Source organism: Kogia breviceps, chromosome 20 (assembly GCF_026419965.1).
Source record: "Kogia breviceps isolate mKogBre1 chromosome 20, mKogBre1 haplotype 1, whole genome shotgun sequence".
In the NCBI taxonomy this organism is placed as follows: Eukaryota; Metazoa; Chordata; class Mammalia; order Artiodactyla; family Physeteridae; genus Kogia; species Kogia breviceps.
The window spans coordinates 18,537,274-18,564,478 of NC_081329.1; the positions used below are offsets into that span (position 1 = coordinate 18,537,274).

Consider the following 27,205-nt stretch of genomic DNA (forward strand, 5'->3'; position numbering starts at 1 on the left):
TCTACTGGGCATGTACCCTGAGAAAACCATAATTCAAAAAGAGTCATGTACCAAAATGTTCATTGCAGCTCTATTTACAATCGCCAGGACATGGAAGCAACCTAAGTGTCCATCGACAGATGAATGGATAAAGAAGATGTGGCACATATACACAATGGAATATTACTCAGCCATAAAAAGAAATGAAACTGAGTTATTTGTAGTGAGGTGGATGGACATGGAGTCTGTCATACAGAGTGAAGTAAGTCAGAAGGAGAAAAACAAATACCGTATGCTAACACATATATATGGAATCTAAGAAAAAAATACTGTCATGAAGAGATGAGTGGTAGGATGGGAATAAAACACAGACCTACTAGAGCATGGACTTGAGGATATGGGGAGGGGGAAGGGTAAGCTGGGACGAAGTGAGAGAGTGGCATGGACATATACACACTACCAAATGTAAAATAGATAGCTAGTGGGAAGCTGCCGCATAGCACAGGGAGATCACCTCTGTGCTTTGTGACCACCTAGAGGGGTGGGAGGGAGGGAAACGCAACAGGGAAGAGATATGGGAACATATGTGTACGTATAACTGATTCACTTTGTTGTAAAGCAGAAACTAACACACCACTGTAAAACAGTTATACTCCAATAAAGATGTTAAAAAAACAAAAAACAAAGTGCAGGTTCCTTTCAGCATAACATGATGTATCAACCCTATTCTGTTTCACAGTTTTCTCTAAATGCTTAATTTTCATATTTCTTAACTTTCCTATTAAACAATAAGCACATTCACAGGAAGTACCGTGCACTGTAATCTTAATGTCCCTCTTCTTCACCTTGAATGCTATCCTATCCAATCGATATATTTGTCACAGTAAAAAATAAACTACTTCGGTAAACACCCCAAATGCAGGGATTTAAAGAATATAGATGCTTATTTCTCTCTCATATAAAGCGCTGAGCTAGTAGCTGCCTTTGATCAAGTAAGTCGTCCGTGGACCAAAGACATGGGGTGAGCTCTACCATCCTCAACATGAGACTTTCACAGCCGCAGAGGCTGTCATTCCCAGTCAGCACTGTAGGCCAGGGAAACAGATATCCTTTCAAACAAGTTTGAATGTTTCAGTTTCTTTCCTACTCTGTTGGGGAAAACACAGTCACGTGACCCCAAAAGTGGACTGGAGAATGTAGCCGTTGGCCCTCTGCGTGACAATATGCTAGGCCAAAATTAGATTACTATGTAGGGTAGGATAGGCTCAACTCAACAACCAATCCTCAACTCCACAGTCAATCCTCAACTCTCAGTGGCTTAAAAGAACAAAGTTTTATTTCTTACCCATTCTCTATGTCCATCAGCAGTCAGCTGGGAGCTCTGCTCAATATTTCCTCTTTGTCCTTACCCTGAGATCCTCCCTGGACCTATGCCAGATGCTGTGAAAAAAGAAAAAAAAAATCTTAAGAGTCTTTCATTAGCATTTATAAGTTCTGGCTCTGCCCTGGCATTTATATGGTCTGGTCCAATAGTGATACATGTCACTTCCATTAAAAAGTTCACTGAGATAGATTGGTTAAAGATGGCAGAATAGAAGGACGTGCTCTCACTCACTCTTTCAAGAACACTGGAATCACAACTAACTGCTGAACAATCATCGACAGGAAGACACTGGAACCCACCAAAAATGATACCCCACATGCAAAGACAAAGGAGAAGCCGCAGTGAGATGGTAGGAGGGGCGCTATCACAATAAAATCAAATCCCATAACTGCCGGTGGGTGACTCACAAACTGGAGAACACTTATACCACAGAAGTCCACCCAATGGAGTGAAGGATCTGAGCCCCACATCAGGCTTCCCAACCTGGGGGTCTGGCAATGGGAGGAGGAATTCCTAGAGAATCAGACTTTGAAGGCTAGCAGGATTTGATTGCAGGACTTCGACAGGACTGGGGGAAACAGAGACTCCACTCTTGGAGGGCACACACAAAGTAGTGTGCACATCGGGACCCAGGGGAAGGAGCAGTGACCCTAGGGGAGACTGAACCAGGCCTACCTGCTAGTGGTGGAGGATCTCCTGCAGAGGCGGGGGTGGCTGTGGCTCACCGTGGGGACAAGGACACTGGCAGAAGAAGTTCTGGGAAGTACTCCTTGGCGTGAGCCCTCACAGAGTCCGCCATTAGCCCCACCAAAGAGCCTAGGTAGGCTCCAGTGTTGGGTTGCCTCAAGCCAAACAACCAACAGGGAAGGAAACCCAGCCCTATCCATCAGCAGTCAAGTGGATTAAAGTTTTACAGAGCTCTGCCCACCAGAGCAACAGCGAGCTCTACCCAACACCAATCCCTCCCATCAGAAAACTTCCACAAGCCTCTCACATAGCCTCATCCACCAGAGGGCAGACAGCAGAAGCAAGAAGAACTACAATACTGCAGCCTGTGGAATGGAAACCACATTCACAGAAAGACAGACAAGATGAAAAGGCAAAGGACTAAGTACCAGATGAAGGAACAAGATAAAACCCCAGAAAAACAACTACATGAAATGGAGATAGGCAATCTTCCAGAAAAAGAATTCACAATAATGATAGTGAAGATAATCCAGAACCTCGGAAAAAGACTGGAGGCAAAGAACGAGAAGATGCAAGAAACATTTAACAAAGATCTAGAAGAATTAAAGAACAAACAGAGATCAACAATACAATAACTGAAATGAAAAATACACTAGAAGGAATCAATAGCAGAATAACTGAGGCAGAAGAGCGGATAAGGGACCTGGAAGACAGAATGGTGGAATTCACTGCTGTGGAACAGAATAAAGAAAAAAGAATGAAAAGAAATGAAGACAGCCTAAGAGACCCCTGGGACAACATTAAATGCAACAACATTCACATCATAGGGGTCCCAGAAGGAGAAGAGAGAGAGAAAGGACCCAAGAAAATATTTGAAGAGATTATAGTCGAAAACTTCCCTAACATGGAAAAAGAAATAGCCACGTAAGTCCAGGAAGCGCAGAGAGTCCCAGAGGATAAACTCAAGGAGAAACACGCCAAGACACACAGTAATCAGATTGGCAAAAATTAAAGACAAGGAAAGATTACTGAAAGCAGCAAGAGAAAAATGACAAATAACATACAAGGGAACTCCCATAAGGTTAACAGCTGATTGTTCAGCAGAAACTCTACAAGCCAGAAGGGAGTGGCATGATATACTTAAAGTGGTGAAAGGGAAGAACCTACAACCAAGATTACTCTACCCAGCAAGGATATCATTCAGATTCGATGGAGAAATCAAAAGCTTTACAGACAAGCAGAAGCTAAGAGAATTCAGCACCACCAAACCAGCTCTACAACAAATGCTAAAGGAACTTCTCTAAGTGAGAAACACAAGAGAAGAAAAGGACCTACAAAAACAAACCCAAAACTATTAAGAAAATGGTCACAAGAACATACATATCGATAATTACCTTAAACGTGAATGGATTAAATGCTCCAACCAAAAGACACAGGCTTGCTGAATGGATACAAAAACAACACCCATCTATATGCTGTCTACAAGAGACCCATTTCAGACCTAGGGACACATACAGACTGAAAGTGAGGGGATGGAAAAAGATATTCCATGCAAATAGAAATCAAAAGAAAGCTGGAGTAGCAATACTCATATCAGATAAAATAAACTTTAAAATAAAGAATGCTAAAAGAGACAAGGAAGGACACTACATAATGATCAAGGGATCAATCCAAGAAAAAGATATGACAATTATAAATATATGTGCACCCAACATAGGAGCACCTCAATACACAAGGCAACTGCTAACAGCTCTAAAAGAGGAAATCGACAGTAACACAATAATAGTGGGGGACTTGAACACCTCACTGACACCAAGAGACAGATCATCCAAACAGAAAATTAATAAGCAAACACAAGCTTTAAATGACACAACAGACCAGGGAGATTTAATTAACATTTATAGGACATTTCATCCAAAAACAGCATATTACACTTCCTTCTCAAGTGTGCACAGAACATTCTCCAGGATAGATCACATATTGAGTCACAAATCAAGCCTCGGTAAATTTAAGAAAACTGAAATCATATCAAGCATCTTTTCTGACCACAATGCTATGAGATCAGAAATCAATTACAGGGAATAAAACGTAAAAAACACAAACACATGAAGGCTAAACAATATGTTACTAAATAATGTAAACTAAATAAAACTACACTTCAAGAAAACCTCTAGATTACTTTGAAAGATACATGAGTAAAATAATTTTACTTTCTCCACATTTTTCATTCCCAGAATCAACATACGGGAGCAAAAACGTTTCTCTTCTCCCACTGAAGAGCTTTCAAAGTGGCAGCGATGGTTTATAAAGGCAAACACATCCACTGTGTGTACACTCCAATGAGAAGCAATGGTCCAAAACTGTGCTATATATAGCCAGGCATCTTAAATCCTACTCCAGATTTGCCTTTAACAAGCAGAGGGACACTAGCTGGGCGTTACATGAAAGGGGATAGTATAAGACTGCCTTTGACTCTGTGAATCTATGAAAAGTAGTAGTAACTTGGATATGTGACTTACTTAATATTTATCTCATGCCTGCACTCTGTGCCAGTTACTCTGCTAGCCTATAACAATACACTATTAACCTATTTATATATGGCGTTCTAACTTTGAAATTCCTTTCCTGCATACCTGGTAGTTTTCTTGGAAAAATCCTGTGCAAGAGGATAACCAATCAATAGTATGCCCATTTCCCTGATGAGGAAAAAGAGCTAGAGGGAGGGCAAGGGATTTGTCCAATACTGGATAATCAATGGCTGAACCAAAGCTAGGATCCAAGACTTTTTATTCTCATTTAGGATGCTGGGACCAAAAAAAAAGTACAGTAAAATGCTTTTTATTGCCCCAGAAAGGACAATGAGTGATGGGGGGTGAAAAAGACCTTGATGCTGTGAACCAAAATGGAGTCATCCTGGAGAAGCAAAAGGTGCTTTTAAAAAGTAAATAATTTTGTTCGGACAGACAAGTTGGCAACACATAAATGCCAGCATTTTAATAAAGGAACAGTATCTCAGATCTGACTGAAGTAAACCACAGTCATAGATTACAGTACCTGAACTTCAGTGAGTTTTAAAAAATACACCACCAAAGATTAATCCCCAAGGCCAACAAGCACTGCCTGCAACACAGGAGAGCTAGTCCAGAGACAAATGACTCAGAGAAAGGAAGGGTTCCAACACTGAGAGCAGTGACAAGCGAGGTGCCATGGGAATCAATATGGCTCACCTTTTATTTTTAAGTCCGGGGAGGAAGCAAGGAGTAAGAATGCTGAAGCTTGCAAACACTGGGAAAGAAAATCCTGAAGACAGGATAAGTTAGGAGAACATAACTGAATTCAGCATAACTTTGACAGAATTGGAGTCCAGGGAAATAATTTACTGACTAATGTAACTCAGCATGAGTAAATAAATATGAAATAATAAGTCTAGTGACGAATATAGCAAAACCAGCAAGACACAGCAATAATGAGCAGAATCTATATCCTACTGAGGTTTTCGAGTACCCCAAAATGGAACATTATACTAAATAACTGGGGCAATGGACCACTGCCCGTGAGGAGCAGCTCTGATGCATCCATCTTGGAATCTCTGGGATGCAGCATAAATAATGTCATGGTTCTGTAACTCTGCTGTATATTCCACAGGTTCCTTGTTTTACTTTTTAGATTTTAGTTTTTGCCTGCTCTCACCTTTCACATGTAAATTATTTTTTATTTTATAAAAATTGCAGGTATTTACAACCTAAGGAAATTAGAATTTACCAAGTCCAACAGCTTTTGTTTTACAGGTGGAGGAGACTGAGACTCTATATTAACTTTCTGTAAATTTAGGAGATGGCTTGTTCGTCCTATCAATCTCTGAAACTTTCAAGAGTACATGAATCTCATTGCACGTGTCTGTATAGGACAGTAACCTAGTCCTACAAGGCAGTAACAAGGGGATACCTTCTATGCTATGGATGTCTTATCCCTGGTAAGTACAGGGATACTTAAATTTATACCAAACGTCTATAATATAAATGTTATATGTCTACACTCTTAGCTATAATGAACAATACTTTTGTACTTGTATTTGGTGAGTGAAATTAACATTTCAACTGGAATTAGAAATGCCAGATTTAATAGCTTCCCCAAGATTTTACTACTTGCTATAATTCCAAAATTCCTTACAATTTATTATGGCACTCTGCAGCCATGCTAACATCTAATTCCATCTCCATGCCAAAGCTACTTCTACTAAATAGAAAGAAAGTCATATTTTGTGACTGTCAGTGAGGAAGAGGACAGCAACCCCTGGAGGTGATCTGAGAAGTAGAAGACTCCAAGGGCACTGAGAGAACAGAAGCTCTACCGTATCCCCTGTGGCAGCACACCTCCTCAAGAGGCATTTTGGGTGAAAGGGCGATGGGAAGTAGAAGCTCCTGGAAGAGCTTCAGAGAAGAAGGGGCTGGAAGATGAGACTGGGCGTTGCTGGAATCTCAGTAAAGAGTAGTCTTAGCTGCTGATGTGGCTTGCCCTCCACTTACTCCTCTTCCTTCCCATTCTACTGAGATTCCATCACTGGTCTTACACCTAACCAAAAATAAACAAATGGGACCTAATGAAACTCAAAAGCTTTTGCGCAGCAAAGAAAACCATAAACAAGATGAAAAGACAACCCACAAAATGGGAGAAAATATTTACAAATGATGCAACTGACAAGGGACTAATCTGCAAAATTTACAAATAGCTCATGCAGTTCAATATCAATAAAACAAACAATCCAATCAAAAAATGGGCTGAAGACCTAAACAGACATTTCCCCAAAGACGACATACAGATGGACCAAGAAGTACATGAGAAGATGCTCAACATCACTAATTAGAGAAATGCAAATCAAAACTACAACGAGGTTATCACCTCACACCAGTCAGAATGGCCATCGTCAAAAGACTACAAATAATAAATGCTGGAGAGGGTGTGGAGAAAAGTGAACCCTCCCGCACTGTTGTTGGGAATGTAAATTGATACAGCCACTATGGAGGACTGTAAGGAGTTTCCTTAAATAACTAAAAATAGAGCTATCATATGATCCAGCAATCTCATTCCTGGGCATGTATCTGGAGAAAACCATGGTTTGAAAGGATGCATGCCTCCCAAAATTCACTGCAGCACTGTTTACAATAGCCAAGACATGGAAGCAACCTAGATGTCCATCGACAGACGAATGGATAAAGAAGATGTGGTACATATATACAATGCAATGTTACTCAGCCATTAAAAAGAATGAAATAATACCTTTTGCAGCAACATGGATGGACCTGGAGATTATCATACTAAGTGAAGTAAGTCAGACAAAGACAAATATCATATGATATCACCTATATGCGGAATCTAAAAATTAATAACACAAATGAACTTATCTGCAAAACAGAAACAGACTCACAGACTTAGAAAACAAATTTATGGTTACCAAAGGGGGAAAGGTTGTGGGTAGGGACAGATTGGGAGTTTGGGACTGATATATACACACTACTATATTTTAAATAGATAACCATCAAGGACCTACTGTATAGCACAGGGAACTCTGCTCCATATTATGTAATAACCTAAATGGGAAAAAGAATAGATACATATATATGTATAACTAAATCACTCTGCTGTGCACCTGAAACTAATACAACATTGTTAATCAACTATCCTCCAAATAAAATAAAAATAAAATTTTAAAAAACAAGAACAAAATCAACAAGGGACTAATATCGGTGAACTTAGCTGAAGCCAGCATACCCCCAACTAAGCGGGCAGCCACTACTCAGCTCATGCTGCAATATGGACTCCTCACGGCCAAAACTTAACATTTATTTTTTTTAAAGAAAAGCTGCAAATATGAATTTTTATGTAAAATATTTAATTTTTAAGACAACAGTCAGTTCAGTTTTATTTTTAAAATACCATACTGACCAAACAAAATACATCTACAAGCCAATTGTGGCAAATGGGCCACCAATTGGGAAGTTGTATCCTGGTCCAAATTCTAGCTTCTAATATAAAAATACATTTATTCCAGGTCAGAATATGTTAAGAGGATCTGTTTCCTTTTTTAATAGGTCTTATGATAAGTAGCCTTATACCCTGTGGGGTTTTATAGGATTCACGGTTCCCCAGAACAATTATAAAAATGAAAGCAAGATGAATTTTTGTGTGATTCATCACTGGAATTTGTTCAAAAGTGGTCTGACACCTCTAATCACCCCATCACCTGACACCTAATTTCAATTTTTATTTCCGCAAAAAATTTGGCAAATTAAATTTAGATTTTTAAGCAAAATTAGCAGTCTACTAGAAGCAACCAGGAACTATCTTAAGGACACTGAATCTCAAAACAAAACATTGGCCATCACAAATTACCAAATAGTCAAATGGAATGAAATCATAATGTGAGAAATCTATGTTCACAATGACACAATTATTCTATTTTTGATTTTAGATCTCATAAGCTAATGGGCAAGGAGAGGAAAAGGATTTAAGTTAATATTACCAGCCAAAAAGCACGAACCTTGAGTGAACAAAATTTCTGTGGCTAGAATATAAAACACTTACTTATAGATATTATTTTAGATTTTAGTTGGAATGACATTTCTGGATCTGAAACATTTTATTAATCAGTGTATGAATTAGAAACAACTCTGTGAGAAACAGTTTTTTTAATTTGGGTCTTTATTTTTTTTGCAGGGGGGTTGTTGTTTGTACCCTCTTCATCTATTTCTTACATGCCCGATAAGTCAAAGAGAAATATGTAGGTGTAGGATGTTTATTTTTTGTTCTTGGAACATCTCTTTAAAAAGAGCATGAAAGTAAAGTTTAAAGAATAAGAGGAATCAAGAAAGACAACAAGTTGTCATATCTAATTTAAAGCATTACCCCTGAAATTAGTGTCATTATATTAGGTACTGAATCTGCATGATACTACAGGCTTAGGGTGCAAATTAAGTTAATTTGGAATGAGAAAAATCAGGTTTTAGAGATAAAGAGTATAATAAAAATATATAATTTGACTTGCAATATAAACAATTTTTAAGCTAGTGCTGATTCTTACTATAATTGCTCACATTAACAGGTGAAAAATAAGAAAGAGACTGCTAGGTTGCCCCCAATGTTTATTTCTTCCTCATTAACAAACAAATAAACAAAAAAGCCCTGCTTTGTAGCTGAGTGCATCACTCCTTAGAATAAAGGCTTCTTTTCCCAAGTTAACCTTGAATCCTGGTGTGGCCATGCGGCAAACTTCTGGTCAACAGGATGTGATCAGAAGTGATTTGTACAACTTTTGAGCCTGGACATTAAAACTAAGTGCACTCTCCTCTTTATCTTTGCACCATCTCATTGCTGGAGTGCAGACAAGGTGATGGGCCATCTTGAACTACACAGCAACAGGCAATTCCCTAGGGATGCTGCAGAAATGATGCGGAACGAACCTGGGTCCCTGGCACAAGGCCGTCCTCGTATCACCCACCCTGGCCTAGTTATGGCCAGACCACATATGAAAGAGATAACACGTATCTTGCTTAGGCCAGTGTAAATTTAGGTCTGTGTTACAATACCTGAATAACCTAACAAATACAACATTTGGTTATAACAGGATCCAGAATAACTAGCAATCAAATCATTTAGAAGTCAGTTGCAGCAACACAGAAACTGCAAAAAGGAAAACTAGTGCCCTTATTATGCCTGAGAAAGCATTTGGGGAAATTATCTGCAATCCTGGGAGGCAGACCATGCGACCCTGAGCTTGCAGAAACTATGAGGGAAAATCCCCAAACTGATATGTATTGGTTGTTTCTTGTCACTTTCAGCAAAGTTGAACAGGAGCTCCTAAAAGCAATGGGAGCAAATTTCTATGCTGAAACTGAAAGGAATTTGGCTCTTTTTCTAAGCTAGACTTTCGCAGCCCAATGTATGAAATTTAAGGTGACTAAGAATCTGGTAACCTGGGGCTTTGCAAAATTGATCAAGCCAACTGAAATAATTTTAAGATGTGAATCTCAGAAGGTAGTTTCAGTGAGAGATAACTCTATGGCCCCAAAGCTTTCTCCCTTAAAGACCAGACAACGTGAGCCAGTTGAGCAGCTAAAAATCAGATTGCGATTACTGCCTTACCCTCTCAGCTTATTTTCAAGTGGCAGATTCTCTCCAAGAATGTATCTCTGAACTCACTACAGATGTGACTTGTGCAGATTAACGGACAATGAGGAACCTTCCAGAGAGCAATATCTGGAATCATAGAGAACAGCGAACAAAAAAGATTCTTCCAGAGAGCAAATCAGGAGATGCCCTAACCAAGGAACTTACTCATCTACCAGTTTAGAACTCTCTTCCTGCCCAGCAGCACGTGATATTTTATATAGATCACTGACTTCTGATATTTCCCATTCCTGCCTTTTTCAAATAGATTGTAATATGGCCATGCCATCATTATTGTCCATTACATGTACTGGGGGGACAGATAACTTGTCGTGTAATTCAGAGGTGATATACATGGAGGGGCATATCTCAAATATCTAAAACTTTTAGTTGAAGATGATCCTGGTACAGAAATTTGGATTGTCTTTCTTGAGAAGGAGTGACTGTGTTCTATACATGGGAAGAAGAGAATGCATTGCTATTTGTGTGACCAAGAGGATGCATATGATAAGGACTATTTGTTTCCAAATACCCATTCTTCCCTTATCTAAGAGTAACAAATACTGAGATTTATTAACAGATTTTTAGCTGGCCTAGAGTTGCCAGAATACAGACTATATTCCTCAAACTTCTCAATATTCCCAAAATCCATATAACAAAGCCTTGGCCAATGATGTATGAGAAAGAAGTAATATGAACTCCTCAAAAAGTTAAACATTAAATTACCATATGGCCCAGCAATTCCACTCCAACGTATGTATCTGAGAGAATTTAAAACATATGTCCACACAAAGACTTGTACATGTTTGCTCATAACAAAATTATTCGTAACAGCCAAAAAGTGAAATCAATCCAAATGTCCATCAACTGTTCAACGGATAAATAAAATGAATACATCCATATGATGGAATAGCATTCTGCAATTTAAAAGTATAAGATACATATATATGCTATAACACAGTTCCCCTAGAAAACATTCTGCTAAGTGAAAGAAGGAAATCACAAAAGGCCACATATTGGATGACTCCGTTTATGGGAAATGTCCAAAATAGACAAATCCATAGAAAAAAGAAAGTAGATAGATGGTTGCCAGAAAATGGAGAAGTGGGGAATGGGAGGTAGGGGTTTCTTTTTGGAGTGATAGAAAAATTTTGGAATTAGACAGTGGTGATTATTGTACAACTCTGGGAATATATTAAAAAATGCCAAATTATACATTCTAAAATTTTTAAGCGTGAATTTTATGTTTTGTGAATTTTACCTCAATAAAAAAAAGTAATACAAGCAACTCCCAGGTCATATAAAAAAGAGGTGTGTCCTCTCTTTCTTTCCTTCAGCTCCCTGGCTGGAATGCAGATGTGCTGGTAGGGACTGTCTTGGATACGTAGAGGAAGGCAACTCACTAAGCGGAGAGCGAGACAGAAAAAGCTTTGTGTCTCATACTGCAGAGCTAACTAAGCAACACTGGACAGCACTGTCCTAGACGGTCAGGTGGAAAATAATTAAAATTCAATTTAGTTTAAACCTTTGTTATTTAGGGTCTCTGTTACAGCAGACAAACCTTTATTATAATTCAAGTATTCGAAGGAAAATTACATAACTTCCAGAATTGCTAGTAAATTATTATTATCTTTTAATTTCTGTCCCACCATCATACAGAGATTGAGATTCTAAGTAGAAAGCACATCTAGAGATGCAGAGAGGTGCTGTCTCTGGGTGCCTAAGCTTTGTCATTAGACAACCCTAAAATTAAGTTCTCCTCTGACACATGCTCCCCTTATGACTGATTATTTAACCCCCACAGCCAAATGTTTCTCATGGGTAAACTGAAAATAATAGTATCAGCTTTATCCCTAACATATCACTAGGTCTCAATAAATTGTAGAGTTTTAGACACAACACTCACACTTGGGGTATTGTTGGAGGTTTTGATTTTTCTCTACATATGCAAGTTTTTCTTCACGGAAATCGTTACTTTTATTTCTTTGTCTTCTGCTTTTTAAATGCTCTCCAGCTCTAAAACTGATTGCTGACCGTACAATGAAAAACTGCTTCTTGATTAATGTTCAATATTACCAATTAAAAAGTGAATGAGAGCAGTCAACAGCTATGATGGGCTATGGCTAATAGTAACTAAATGAACAGGTAGAATAAAAAAGAAATATTCCTGATAAGCTGTTTTTTGAAAGCAATTCAAATTAGACAGTCTTTTTGTATAAACCCTCTGGGTTTATGCTCTTGAAAAGTTGTTATTCATGCCCATGAGATGCAGAAACCAAACTGCAATCACCAAAACCCTGTGTCATTCAGCCGGATGCATGGTGCCAAGCCACAGTTGGCAGTCAGGAAGAAAAAATGCCAAATTACTGTACTGTCTGACGCCTTTAAATGAACCTTAAATGAACAATTCATCTCTTGAGCTCAATACGCTATAGGCACGTCACTTCTCCCTGTGTAACGTGCTTCTCCCTGTGTCTTTGATGGTCTTTCCTGTGTCCCTGTGTCCAAATTTCCACTTCTTATGGTCAGTTTGGATTAAAGTCCACCCTAACGACTTTGTTTCAAATTAATTACCTCTTTAAAATCCCTATTTCCAAATAGAGTTACATTCTGAGGTACTGAGGGTTCAGACTTTTCAACCTATGAGGGCTTAGGGGATAACTCAGCCCACAACAAATAGCAAAACAGCAGTCATTTTAGTGAGACTGACTAAACTCTTCAGATCATAACTTTTTAAAATTATCACCCAAAACAATCTTGAACCACATGTACCACTATCCTATCTTTCTTCCTTTGCATAAGCTATTATATCACATCCTTCGTTGTCTTTACAAACTAAAGAGTTCATTTTTCCAAGTTTTACTTTTTGTACCAACTCAGGATCAGCTCGTTTGATTCTCTCACAACCTTTTCAAGCAGACAGCTTCTAAGCATACAATAAGCCTACCATTATGCCCACTGTCATCTCCCACCTCCTTCCCCCCAAAAAAGAAACAGTTAAAATGTTGGCTTGAAGACATTTGGCCTTTATTAACCTAAGTCTCGATTTTTGCCACGATGAAATGAATATAATAATGGCCCATCTTATAAATGTGTTGTGAGGTTTAAAAGAAGCAACAATATAGGCAAAGTGTTTAGCATCATAGCCAACGTGTAAGATGTTGCTCTGTAAATACTTCTTTTGTTTATTATTAAATCACATACAATTTTGACCATAATCTTTAATAATCGTATTTATATTTAAAATTATTGAATAGTATGAAATACAAGCAATGCAAAAACTACACAATAAAAAAGCATGACACCTTAGTTGATTAGTTCCTATTATAGGCATATTTACTGCCCTCTGGTGGCCACTGCCTTAACAGAGCCATTACTAAAGGAAATGTGTACCAAAAATTCTGTACTACAGTCCTTTAGAAAATATTATCAATCTGTATTAATAATTAAGGGAATCATTAGATATAAGCAATTATACCATGACATTTGATTCTGAGAAACTAAATATCCCTACTTTATAAAACCACAGTCTTTAAAAATGTGTATGCTTATAAAACGATTCATTTGGGGAACTCTTTAATTGACTCAGGAGACCTTCACAAGACTTTAGCTTTGCTGTCATTTAAACGTTTGCCCAACTGAATTTTGAAAAAGCACTGAATTAGATCAGTGTTTTTGTAAGGGTTGTTTTCTTAAATATCTGGCCAAAGTTACACGGGTGCTTTTAAGGACCCGTATGACAGCCTTGCTTTACATCATCATTACCATCTTTGCTCAAGTGCATATCTAGCTTAGTTTCCGCTCTATAGTAATTCTTAATGTTTCCATAACATTTTCGTATTAAATAGCCCAAGCTGGAAGAGATTAAAAATTTTAACACATGACTTTGTTTTCCACTAATGCAAATCCATCAGTCTTGATAATTTTAATAAGAAAAATTATAGAGGGATAGGCAGAATACTGGATTCAAGAGTTAACTGTTTTTTAAGTAATTATAGAAAACATCAATGATTGAAGCTGAGTATCAGGAAGAACCTGATACAGTCTAGGGAAATTTCATTAATCCAAAGAAATCTCTATCTCAACCTTTCTTTTTTAATGTAAATTATTGTTATTATAATATAATAACAATTTAAGAGATATAAATATGAGCCTAAATTTAAGTTTTTACACATTTATAAAACCTGAAGTAGTTTTTTAAAATGAGAACAAGCCACAAAACTACTTCAAATTAAGAAAATTAATTTCACAATAGTCACTAAGTTGCTGACTGTAACTTAAATATGATACTGTTCTGGGGAAGGCAGCTGGTCTATCGCACCGTGAGGTGGGTAAGGACTCAATTCTTCCACGTTACCTACCCTATTAAAACTCCTGCAAAATTTTGTTTCATGTTGAAAATCTCAATATCCGTTAAAACTCTGTTGACAGGTCCCATGTCCTAAAACGTATCCATATTCAGAGTTTCTTAACCTCTTCTGTGAACTATTTTCTGACCTACAGTTTCTCTCCATCAATAAGGATCTGATCAGAATTGAATTAACTGGAAGGTAGACCTCTGCATGTACCCATCCGTATATCTATGCTGCCAAGCCATGTTTGGCTTCCTACTCAAATTACAGCATTGATAATGCAAGTTAATTTATTATGCCTCATGACCATTTGCTGACATGTATTTTGCTTGTAACAGTTTTAAGACACATCCACAATTTTTTTGACAACTCATTCCATTAAGAAGTGGTATCTATATCCTCTCCCTTTGAATCTAGGCTGGCCTTAGTGACTCAACAGAATAGAATCAATAGAATACAGCAGAAGTGACGCTATGTGACTTCCAAAGCTGGATCATAAAAGATGCTGTTGCTTCTTCTTTGCTCACTGGAGCACTCATGTTTGGAGCCATGAGCCACCGTATAAGAAGGACCACTCTGATGTCACCATGCTGAGAGGAAGCCCAATCCACCAGAGAAACCATGGGTAAGTGCTCTGCTTGAAAGATCTAGTCACTAAATTTATTCACATTAACTTCTGTGCATCACATTTTACTTTGGGGTCACAGAGCTTTGCCCTGTGTTCTTACGTTCTTCCCCTGTTGATCAATGAATTTTCTGAGATTTTATCAGGAAAAATAGTTGAAAACAAAAAGACAGTATTTCTAAAATTCCAACACGTCTGATTATTGGTAGCAGAGTTCAGAGGTGTTAACAAAACACAATCTGATATAAAATATTGGCCAGGGACCTTCAACACCCTCCAGAAGACAACTTGAAGAATCCAAACATAAATCTTTTTAAAAACGGATACTCTACTGTGTAGTTTGTTTAATGCTAAATATATATCTTTATCTAGAAAGGATCAGAGGCCGAAGGGACATTTTTTGTTTCATACTTTTTGACACATATTATTAATACAGTCATTTGCACTTCTGAGCCTGCACGTCCGGAGCCTGTGCTCTGCAACGGGAGAGGCCACAACAGTGAGAGGCCCGTGTACCGCAAAAAAAAAAAAAAAAAAAAAGGAAAAAAAAAAGGTAAGTTGCACACCTCAAAGGTCAATATGCAAAGGTGACAAGACTAAGTATATTAAATATTGAAAGTTTTAAAAAATATATTATTAACTTTCCCACTGTTCAACATTCAGTTATACCATTAGGAACAAAGTTCTATAAATGTTTTTTTTGAGTTATAAGGAAAATAACAAGAAGAAAAACTAACATTAACGGCTTCTTTTGTGCTAGACACTCTTCTGGGTGCTGCATATACTTGAATTTATGAACTGAGATAATGTTGAACCTTCAGCTAGCTTTCAACCTTAAAAAATGAAAATCAATGAATCATTAAATAAATACAACCCAAACTTACGGGAGTAAAATTTATCAGGGGTAAATAAAGTTATATTTCTTATGGTTTTTAAATTTCACTTTTAAAAATTACTTAAAATATAATGCTTTTTAAATGTATTTCTCCTTTCTTGCGTTCCCATTTCCTGAACACGTTCCACACTTTTTCTCTTCTATGGATGATCAAAGGCTTCTGTCCCCCTCACAGACATGGCACTCTGGATATCCATCACTGCACATATGACCCTACGGCACGCTCCCCTGTATCTCTGAGCTGTCTCCCTCATCAGTGAAATTGTATGCATTATCACAAAATGCAGAGGACACAAACGACCTTAAGTAAGAATGATCTAAAGTGCCACCTGCATTCTAAAACTCATTTTCACCAGGTGAAAGATAAGAGCTTCTTCACAGAATTGATTTTACTTAATTGTTCATTTGTTCTCCACTATGGTATATTAAATAAAGCAGCTCATAAACTTTAAATTAATGCATAAGTGCATTGACAGTCTTCTCAAATGAATGCTATTTAAAGGCAACACCTTTTGTAATCAATATTAACTTATTAACTTCTGTATTAGTTGACACATTATGAATTCATTTGGTGTTAATGCACAGGTGCCAGTTTTTCTGGAGGGCAGTGATAAAAGGCAATAAGAAAATGAGGAGGTATACTTCTGAAGAGCCAAACAGATTACAGCTTTAATAAAAACTATGTAACTATTTAGCAGCCCACTAAAGTGGAGATACTAAATGCTATAGTACAAGGCACAGAGACTAAAATTTAGAAATAACTACGAAAGAGAGACTGGCCAGTCTCTGAAAATCTCTGCTCATTCTCTCAAACCTAAGGCTGACCCAGGTCTAAAGTTCAGAAAAAACTACATCACACCTACGTGTGTTCGTCAGCAACCCCTAGGCCTCCTTCGGTGGCACCTCACGCCCGTCCTTCTCCACAGGGTTCCGAAAGCCTCTGAAACCCTAGTTCCGCTCTTCTCCACCCCCACCCAAAGCCTCTCATCACCAAAGCAACAGATTAATGTATTTATTCAAAGGATAAAAAAAAAAGAGAGAACATAGTGTGTATGGCTTCTGCCCTCATACAGGATGTCCACATTTATTAGTTTTATAAAAACAAATCCATTGAGACTGTTCCAAACCCAAAACTAGAAGATAAGTCTTCAGACAAGGAGAAAAATTCCAAGAAAATTATAACTATGATTTGAATTTCAGAAAATGGCAGTTAGGGCCCTACTTCACTGGACATTACCTTTGCTTTGTAGATTTAACCAGAATCTGATTCCCGTGCTCACTCCCGGCCCCCAAATATCAACAGCCTTGAAGTCTCTGCATTACCTGTACACAGCAGGCACACCAACTGCCTCTCAACAGCCAGTTACACCCAGAGTTATTCCACCCCAAGCTGCTACTTTTAGACTCATATTACTCACACAACACCCTTTATCCTCCTTAGCAATATCACCCTTCTATTGAAAACTAATGGGCTTTCTCTTTAAGTAATTTCCAGCAGCATCATCTGTGACTTCAATATCCAAACTTATTACTGATACATAAGCCTGACCTTATACTCCTGTGATTCCATCTCCTCTAACCTTCAGCTGTACTCCATTCAGTCACCTACTCACATGGTCAGCCCTCTCGTTATATCCTTCTCCTTGCCATATAGATTTGTGCCTCTATTAATTTATTTCCAACTTGGAATCTCTTTGAAATTCCAATCCTCATCACCTTTTCATCAACCTCAACTTTTATCTGACTTATTTTGCTGCAAAATATGCAGTATGTCAGAAAATAACCTCTATAGTTCTTGCAATAAACATGCAAACCCATCTACATCTGCATTTATCCCCTCCTGCCTCTCTGCTTTTTAAGAGAAGAGCTTACCCGCTTCCCGTCCAAAACCTTCATCTGTGCTTATGATCCCATTTTCTCCAACTCCACATACACGTATTCAGCTCCTTGAGACTTCACTTTTCAACCAGGCATCCCCTCTTCTCTCTGTTGGCTTCTTATCATCAGCATTTAAATCTACTCAGATCTTCCTCCAATCAAAAAACAAAACAAAATGTATCCTGCCCTCCCCATCTCTCTCTAAAGGACTTTTCTACATGCACCGATTGTTAATTCCTTACTGCTCATGCTTCCCTACTCTGCTTCTCCTTCTAGGTTTCTCCGGGATATAAAGAAACCAGCTTGCACCAAGCTGGTTCATGAGAGCCAATTGTGTGCACCTTTTCCCAGCTTCAAGGGGATGTTAACACTGGTAGCTCAAAAATAAGTAACAGTAGGAATGCTTACCCATGAAAATTGGCAAATGCTACAAATCTATGAATCAGCTTTGTTACTTTGTTTTTTAAATTTATCTGCACACTGCTGTTTGTCTTCTTCTACCATCCCCCAAATGCCATTTCTCACCATTTCTCAGATGCTACTGTAAACACACTTTTTTATCCTTCTTTTCATTCTCAGAAATTCAAACATCACCAACGGATTGAGAATTCTCACATGCCACCAGCCCAACACTTGCTCCATAAATCTACCCAAATTCTCCTTGTTTCTCTCCATTTAAATTTTCTCATGTACACGTCAAACCTAACATTTCTGAAATTGAGCTCATGTTGTTTCTTCCAAAAGATGGGTGCCCTCTGCCATTTTTCAGTAAGTGACTCAGTTGCTTAAACAAGAAAGTTGGGTATTATCCTCGACTCTTTGACCGTCCTTCATTGCAAGCGTATTCTACCACCTAAGTATTCCTCAAATTCACAAACTTTTCTTTTGTTGTTCTATAGCCATAAGCTATAATTTAAAGTTACTTCAACAGCCTTCTAACTTGTTTCTTTGCATCCAGAATTGTTCCAGCTCAATCCATTATCTTCACTACAAGAATATTTTCAAAAACCAGATTTAAAAATCATGTTACTCTCCTACTTAAAACCAATACCACTTGATATCATCTACAGAAGATTTCAATTTATCATCAGCTAACACCTTGCCCAACAGCCACCCAGAAGGAGAGCTGCCCGTGTTGCAAAACTGCATATGCCACACCTGAATTTCTTCCTGATAACATGTCTCCTCTCAAAGCTTAAGGGTTCTTCACCTGAAACTAATACAACATTGTAAATCAACTATACTCCAATAAAATTCTTTTAAAAAGCTTAAGGATTCTTTTAAGCCCAAGAAGGAACAGGTGGTAAGCTATCTAGTAGGCAGGTAAGGCTGGAAAACCTGAATTGAACCAGCCTGCGACTGTTTTTAGACTCTCTAAGGGTACAGTCATTACATATCATACGAGGGAATTTGCACTTCCGCGGGAACTTGGCCACCAACTAGGAGGTAGAAAGTCACAGTTAAAAAAATCACTGCTGAATATATATATCTTCGTGGAGCTTAAATATTGTATTAGGAATTTTAAGGAAACTATTAAGAAATTTAATAGTAACTTGAAGCATAATTTTACACATGAAAAGACTCTTTTATGGAATAGAATATAAAATAAACTAAAATACTAAATATCATGGCCATTACCTTCAAACTCAAACTCAAAAGACTCCCTCCAACTCTGCCCTAGGGTTTTAGCTCCCTCCGCTCTGAGAATAAGATACTTCAGTAGGAAATGTAATAAACACCACTATACAATAACATGTGCAATTCATTGTCAATCTTTCCGGTACTCTAAATTTTCAGGGAAAAAAAAACTTTTTAAAAATGAGTTTGCATTAGATGAACTATTATAAGCTACTTACTGAAAAAAACGAATATTTACATAAACATAGGATATTTACATAAGTATGAAGAAGCATTGCATACTATGATGTGCAAAGTTACTTCCCTTACAGTCTTCATTTAGGTAAAAAGGTTTTGGGGTTGGTTGTTTCGCAACTCACCAGCTCTACGCAGCAGCATCCCACACCGCGTGTGGCCTCACACGGCTTCTCCTCCTCCTTCACAGAAGAGGAGCTGGAGACGATTCTCGTCGCTTCCTCGTGGGCGCGAAGGGTGTGCCTGCCACACGACGATGGTCGATGACGGTGTCCTTGCTGGGGTCAGGGTCGAGGCCGGGCTCGGCACCGCGGGCGGGAGGACGCTGGCGTGGCGGCCTCCCAGCACCCAGCCCCGACCAGAGCCTCGTGCAGGGACCGCAGCACCTGCAGCTCATCCTCGCAGTTGGCGCAGGCTCGCCTGGGCTCGTTCAGCCGCACCAGTTCGGGCCTCAGCTCGTAGCGCACGCGCACCAGCTGCTCCGTGGGTGTCAGGCTCAGCTCCACACCCAGCACCTGTTCCAGGGCCTCAATATTCTGGCCCGCACCTTGGCAGCTTCATCTGCTGGCTCCGCGGAGTGAGGCCTGCAGGCTTGAAGCCTGGAAACTTGATGCCTGCAGTCTCAAGGACAGCTGGCTTCTCGGCTTCCTTTTCCTGGGGCAGCTGCTCCTTGGGGTCCTTGCTCCGCAGCGCGGTCTGCGGCTCTGGGAAGCTTCCACGAGTCCTGGCTACGCTCCTCGCGCTCCTTCTGCCGGGACTAGATCTGGCGCAGCTTACGTAGCGGGTACTTCTCCGCCGCCACCTGCTCTGAGGCTTGTGACCGACAATGCTTCAGCTGTTCCTTCCGCCGTTTCAGGTGCCCAGCATCAAACCCTGGTATCTTGAGGTCTGTGTTTGGCATGGCGTGCATGTTGGCCAGCTTGGCACAGATATGGTAATACCGCTCCTTCAAGTCCTCCACAGACCTCTTCTTAAACTGCTGGTGGTCATCCGATCGTGGCTAATGACAAAACGGAGGTCAAAGCGGCGGTTGAGGTCAAAGAAGCGGTCGTTTCTGCCTTTGTTCAAGAGTTGTCGTGAAGATAAAGCTAGTACCCCTGCTCTGAATACACTGGCACCTGCACAGTCTTATGGAACCTGGCAAAGGGGTAGTTCTTGCCCTCCTCAGCTGCCTGTTCCCAGTGGAAGAACGTGGCTCCATCCTTGCAGACTAGGTGGGTGAATGGCATCCACTTACAGGACCACGCCTTCTTGGGGCCCAACTTGGCCTTAACTGTGCGGTGGCCTCGACCAGGGTCACTGGGTAACAGTGGAGGTGCATCCTTCTTGTTAGAGTAGCGCAGTGCTTAGTGCACGTCCTGGTGCACGTCCGTGGGCTTCCTGAAGGTCAGTGTGTCTGAGGACTTCCTGGACTTTTTCTTGTGCGGGTTGGTATTGTCCTTCTTGCTGATGCTCGCGGAAGCCGCATAACCCTCTTATCCCCGAGTTCTAGAACGTCCTACCCATCTGTGCCCACAGACACTGCGCCTGGGAGATGGAGGAGTGCCCCGAGTTCAAGGGTCAGTGCCTGGATTTCCGCACTGCGGCCGGGTGGCTCCATTATCCCCGCAAAACCACAGACCTTTTTTCTTTGCTGAGGGTGGGAGAGGTGGCTGGTATGCAATAACTTTACTGAAAGAAAAGGGTAATGAAATCTGTCGAAAGCTTAAAGAAGAGAACTTAGACACCTCCCCTCAAGCGCAGGACCAACTGCAACGAGTGGATTCTTTCAGGATGTTGTCAGGCAGGGTGCATCCATCTTCCTGCTGTTTCCTTGCAAAGATCTGCATCTATTGCAGCCAGTGTCAGCTGGCGGGCAGCAACCAAACCAGTCATTTGCACTGGGAAATTTGAATATGAAGAATTATTAATTCATAAGAGGGAATTTACCAATAAAATGGTAAAGGGAATCTAAAGAATACAGAAAAGACAGATTTAAGTGGCAGCCACTACCTCTAGGACTAAAAGAGAGTATTCAAGGAAGAGAAACTTGGAAGAAAGCCACCCAGACTGATGTTCAGAACCAGTGAGGTGCGACTGTCTCCCACTGGAGGGCAGAGGATTTCACCGAGGTGTGGCACACCATGCCTGGCCGGCAGAAACTAACTGCACAAAGGAATTCCAGCAACACTGCCAGGAAGCCACCAGCCGAAGAGGATGGGGACGAGGGCGCTGAAACTTGCTGAGAGTGGCTACCTCTGAGGTGAGAACAAATCTCACGAGAAAGCTGCATCTGGAGTTCTGGCAAAATGCGCTAAGAAGCCACTCCACAGGGGACACACTATTGAGTGACCCACATGAGAATGGCAGCTCAGCTGCATATCACTGTAGCAAAAGGGGAAAACCACTGGCTTCTGGAAGAGGGGGTCTTCTCCCCTGTGGTATCCTTCCAGAGCCTTCTACTATAATGTTTAACATTGTGCCAAGTGTTAAAGGAGAACTGATTATAAGGTTCAGCTCCAATATTACAAAGCAGGACAAAGGAGGATGGTTTAGGGGCTGAGGTTACATGTTAAGAACAGACACACTGTACTTCCAAGTAACTTCAACTATAATCCTTCAGCCATAAAGGAAGACCAGCATTCGTTTCAAAATTCTGCATGTCCATCTATCATCTATACATAAATATTTTGGGGTCTGAGTCTGTGTCGTGGTGACGGGGGTGGATTAGTATCAAGGAACGCTTGCTTCTGGCCACCTCGTTTCTTCAATGAAGCTGCATATCAATAGATAACAGTAGGTAATATTAAATGGTAAAAGTCAAGGTAAAATAATGATCGCAAACTTTTCATGTGACACTAGAACACTGTTTATTTAACAAAGCCACTTGAGTCATCCGAATCTCTAATGGAAACATTCTATATCCTATTAATATGAGGCTAGATATTGAAAAACAAACTGATGAGATGCAAATGATTACTGTCTCATGGAAATGATTTCTGTATGGTAAAGAAGATAAACCCAAATTTTATGGTTTTATTATCCTGTATAGGCCATTATACCAGTTTGGTATCTAACTAAGCAAATTTATATATATATATATATATATATATATATATATATGATTGTTTCATTTATTCACATTTAAGCTTTTATTGATAGAGTTAGATTACATCTGCCACATACCTTGTTTTCTGTCTTACATCTTTTTTGTTCCTCTATTCCTCCTTTACATTGAGTATTTTTGCACTGTTAATATTTTTAATGTAACATTCTAATTTCTTTAATATTTTTTCACTTTTGAAAAAAAGGATTTTCTTAGTTGTTGCTCTGGGGATTTTTATATATATCTTAATTTAGAATCTACTCTAGATTTATACTGGATTAATTCCATTGAGATATAGAAGCATTAATTCTGAAGAGCTTGATTTTTTGTGGTATTACTGTTATTCACTTGCATCTATATATCATACAAATCCAACAATAAATTGTTATAATTATTACTTTATATAATTTCATTTATTTTAAAGGAGCTGAGGAAAGAAAGGAGAGCAGGTGTATATTTATAACACTTATATATATATTTCTATCTTCTTATGTACCATTTCTGGCTCTCTTCACTTGTGCCTGTGGATTTGAGTGACCATCTGGTATCATTTCCTTAGCCCCATACAACTTGGCTCCCGCTCACCTCCTTTGTGCTGGTGTTGGCAAATAACATTGCTATATGTTATGGGCCAAACAATACAATTATATACAGTTATATTGTCTTATACAATTTATTTTGTAATCAGTTAAAAGAATAGGAAAGAAGGGCTTTATCAATTTCATAGTTCTCCAAACTTCAAGGATGAAATCGTTTTTTTGTATAAACCTTGAACTTTGAGTCAGGAGTTGGGACTTCATACTTAGATCTTAATTAAGCAGTACTAACTTGAGAGCTGAGGATTTAAAACAAAATGTGCAAGTGTCTCCTCCAGTTGCCCTCAAAGCATGAAGGAAATTACAATTTGAATGTGTTACAGAGCCGTGCTCAGTTAATATTTACCAGTCTTTTTTTAAAAAGTCCTATATGCTGAAGGTCTGATGACTGAAATATACTTAAAAGCCTAAATTAATGACTTAACAATGTTGAAAAAGAAGCATTAGGCCTTGATGCCACAGAGCAGCATACAAAGATTTTAGACCCATTTCCCTGGCTGATTTAACAGCAAATGTTATCTGATGGTGAAATAAATGACCTGTCAATGTATCATCCAGCCATGCATTTCTGTGATTTCAATAGTTACAAACATTATTACTCCATCTCCTCAGTTTTATTGGTTTTTTTTTAAAGCTTTTGTGGAAGGTAAAAAGAGGTTTTATCTGAAATAAGCACCACTTCTCATTTTACAACCATGATATCAAAAGAGACTTATACTCTGACCTTGCATTTGAAAGAATGTTGTATGTAGTGTGATTAAAAAAATCATGGAAGGATTTAGCAGACTTGTAGGTTCAGGCACTAGAGTCCAAGGGTAAAGGTGCAAAGAAATATTAAAAAAAAAAAAAAAAATTGCTAAAGAAGAATGACTCCTTCCCTCTGGCAAAATCACTGCCTCCTAGAAATAAAATGTAACATCCCAATTCTTTCAAGTGAGACCCTCTGATTTTCTCTCACCATAGCCCTGGGGCCATACCCAAAGCCATCCTACTCTTATTATGGTAGCAAGGTTACAATGAACCTACACAAGGAGCTGAAATATAAATGGGAATGCCTCTAAATTAGAAAAGAGTGGTGAGGAAGACTACAAAAGAAAACCTAAAAAGCCAAAGAAGTAAATGTGGTATAATCTAGAAAGACAAAAAAGAGAAACATAAATTTAATATATCAGAAAAAACAAAATGAGTTTCCTTCATTTTTGACACTTTCTGACCAAAAGCTGGAAGGAATCTGAGAGCTCATCTAATCCAACTTCTTAGTTTTCCAGATAAAAAAATTGTAGCCTAGAAAGGTACTTCCCCAGATACATTCTTTGAGATTCTTCTGAACTTACAGTTTTAGGAAGAGTAATAACTTTTTAAAAAAATTAAAGGGTGAACACACAAATTTTAAAGTATACTTAAAGCTAAATTTAAATATATATTACTTTATAGATATGTCCCAAATACTAAAAGAAAAAATGAAGTGCCATTTTTTAGATGTTTTTGGTGACCATTAAACACAGATTTCTATAGATTGGAAAAGATATTACTTTGGGAAATGATTAATTGATAAATGTAAAAATATTGCATTTTATCAATATTTTTGATATGGCATGCATTGGTAGTACAAGAAAATATCCACTAAAGAAGTTGGATTCATTTTTAATAACTTTTTAAAAAATTGACAATGATAAATACAATATTTATTTCTGACAGCTAACATTGAAGAGGCCAATGAAGAATTTGAAAAGTTAACAAACACCATAAAATCATACCTACTAAGATGGATAAATCTATGGAGATTATTCAACTTAAATAAAGGAAAAGCAGTCTTCAATTTTATAAAGGGTTTGTAAAAAAATTAACAAACAGAAACCTCAATTAAAGAGAGTTGGGAGACCAGAAGGGAGAGCTCTCAGACCCTGTGATGACAGCAGAGCCCCAACAGGAAAAGGAAAGACTCCTTTTCTTTCCTGGCAAGGACTCCACCAAAGAAGAGCCACGCAGTCTGTTTACTGTAGCTCCCTCCCTGGCCCACCCACCCCCCAAGGCCAACTTCCTTTTCCCCTCTTGAAAAGCATTCTCCTCCCTATGCCTTGTGGCAATTTGCAGGGTTGCAGAACTCAAATTGTAATTCTCTGCTGATCCCAAATGAACCCATCTTTGCTGGAGAAATATCTAGCAGTCTATTTGTTTCGGGTTAACAGGTTTCTACACAGAGGATGAATTAGTATCTCTTTACTATCAAAGAAAACACAACAGAATAGTTATTCACAAGAGAATAGAAAATACAGAGAATCTATAAGAAGCATTTATTAAAGAGCTTACTTTTTCCACCTCTATCATCAGTATATTATGGCAACAATTAAAATAGTTTTGCAAAACTGTGTTTTAAGTATCATGTATGTTTTACATTTTATGGAAAGAAAATAGTTTAAAAAGACAAAAACAAGAAACACATGCAGGTGCACATGTGTAGCCAGGAATATTTTCCTACATTATTTTATGCCCTCAAAAAACCCTGCAGTCTAAACTATTATTTCCCCCTAGATAATATACAAAAGTAACCTCAATAGTAGGAATCAGGTTGTGGTTACTTTTCCCAGAACAGCTACTTACATGCAATAATTAAAATGAGGAATTCTTTAAGCACTGAAAGGCAGATGTCAAAAATGTCACTTACTACATACACCTCAGGATGAATTTTCCTACCCACTCAGTTATCTCTTGAAGGTATAACGTTTTCCTGAAAATCGACTGGAATCTATTTTCATTTAAAAAATTTAGCCTGCTACACCATACTCTACATAGAGAATGACTAGGATGTATTAGAGGTTCAATAAATATTAAATGAAGTCCAGGGCTAGGCAGAGTTATGCTTTTTTCTGTTTTGAAGGGATAGAAGGCCCCAGTTAGCTGCAAAGAAGGCTTGAAATGTGTTATAGTTGCAGATTAACTCCTGCTAAAAATGGAGCTCAGTTAGAAAATAAGGATGCAATGAACATTAGTCAGGCATCTAATATGCTCTGACACATCCTGTAATAACAATGGAATAATCCACCCACTTCCTCACCAGCATCACCATATAAATTGGATCACTTTCATATTATTATTACTATTCATACCAAAATAAGTCTAGTTCACTTTCTTCTTTTCTGAAATTCTATGATTTTTTTTTTCAGTTGCTTCACCACAATCCACATCACTATGGCAAATAATATTTGCATTTCATGCATCTTACCTGAGATCAAAAGCCGACATAAGGTCTTCAATTCGAACGATACTGGGTTCTGAGCAATTAAATTAAAATACTATATAATTTTGGTAGTTGTCTCAAGTGGACCTGAGGAAAATAGACAAGGGCCATAAGAAATTAGAGCAAATCCTGTGATTCATCTGTTTATAAATTCCTTTGGTTAATTTAATTCTGCTTCTGCAACCACAATAACAACAAAAAGCCCTCTGTTGCACATATGTACATGGTATCATATAGAAATCTAAATTTTCACAGAGAGACAACAAAAGTGAAATCATATCAGCCTAGTTTCTAGTTTTAATGGTTATGTAGATAATAGGCTACACTCTGTGAGTCTTATTTTCAGAATCTCCAACAGGTGTAATAATACCTGGGTGATCGTAGGCTGCTCCATGCTAGTATGCCTGCACGTGTTGTTCTCAGCCAGCATCACTTCTAACTGGTCAGCGCT

General features: G+C 38.6%; 1 pseudogene; it reads right to left on the reverse strand.

Annotated features, from left to right (window-relative positions):
• Nucleotides 1-21,435, reverse strand: part of LOC131747598 (DNA methyltransferase 1-associated protein 1 pseudogene) — a 110,889-nt pseudogene extending 89,454 nt beyond the window's left edge.
• Nucleotides 21,436-27,205: the final 5,770 nt, after the last annotated feature.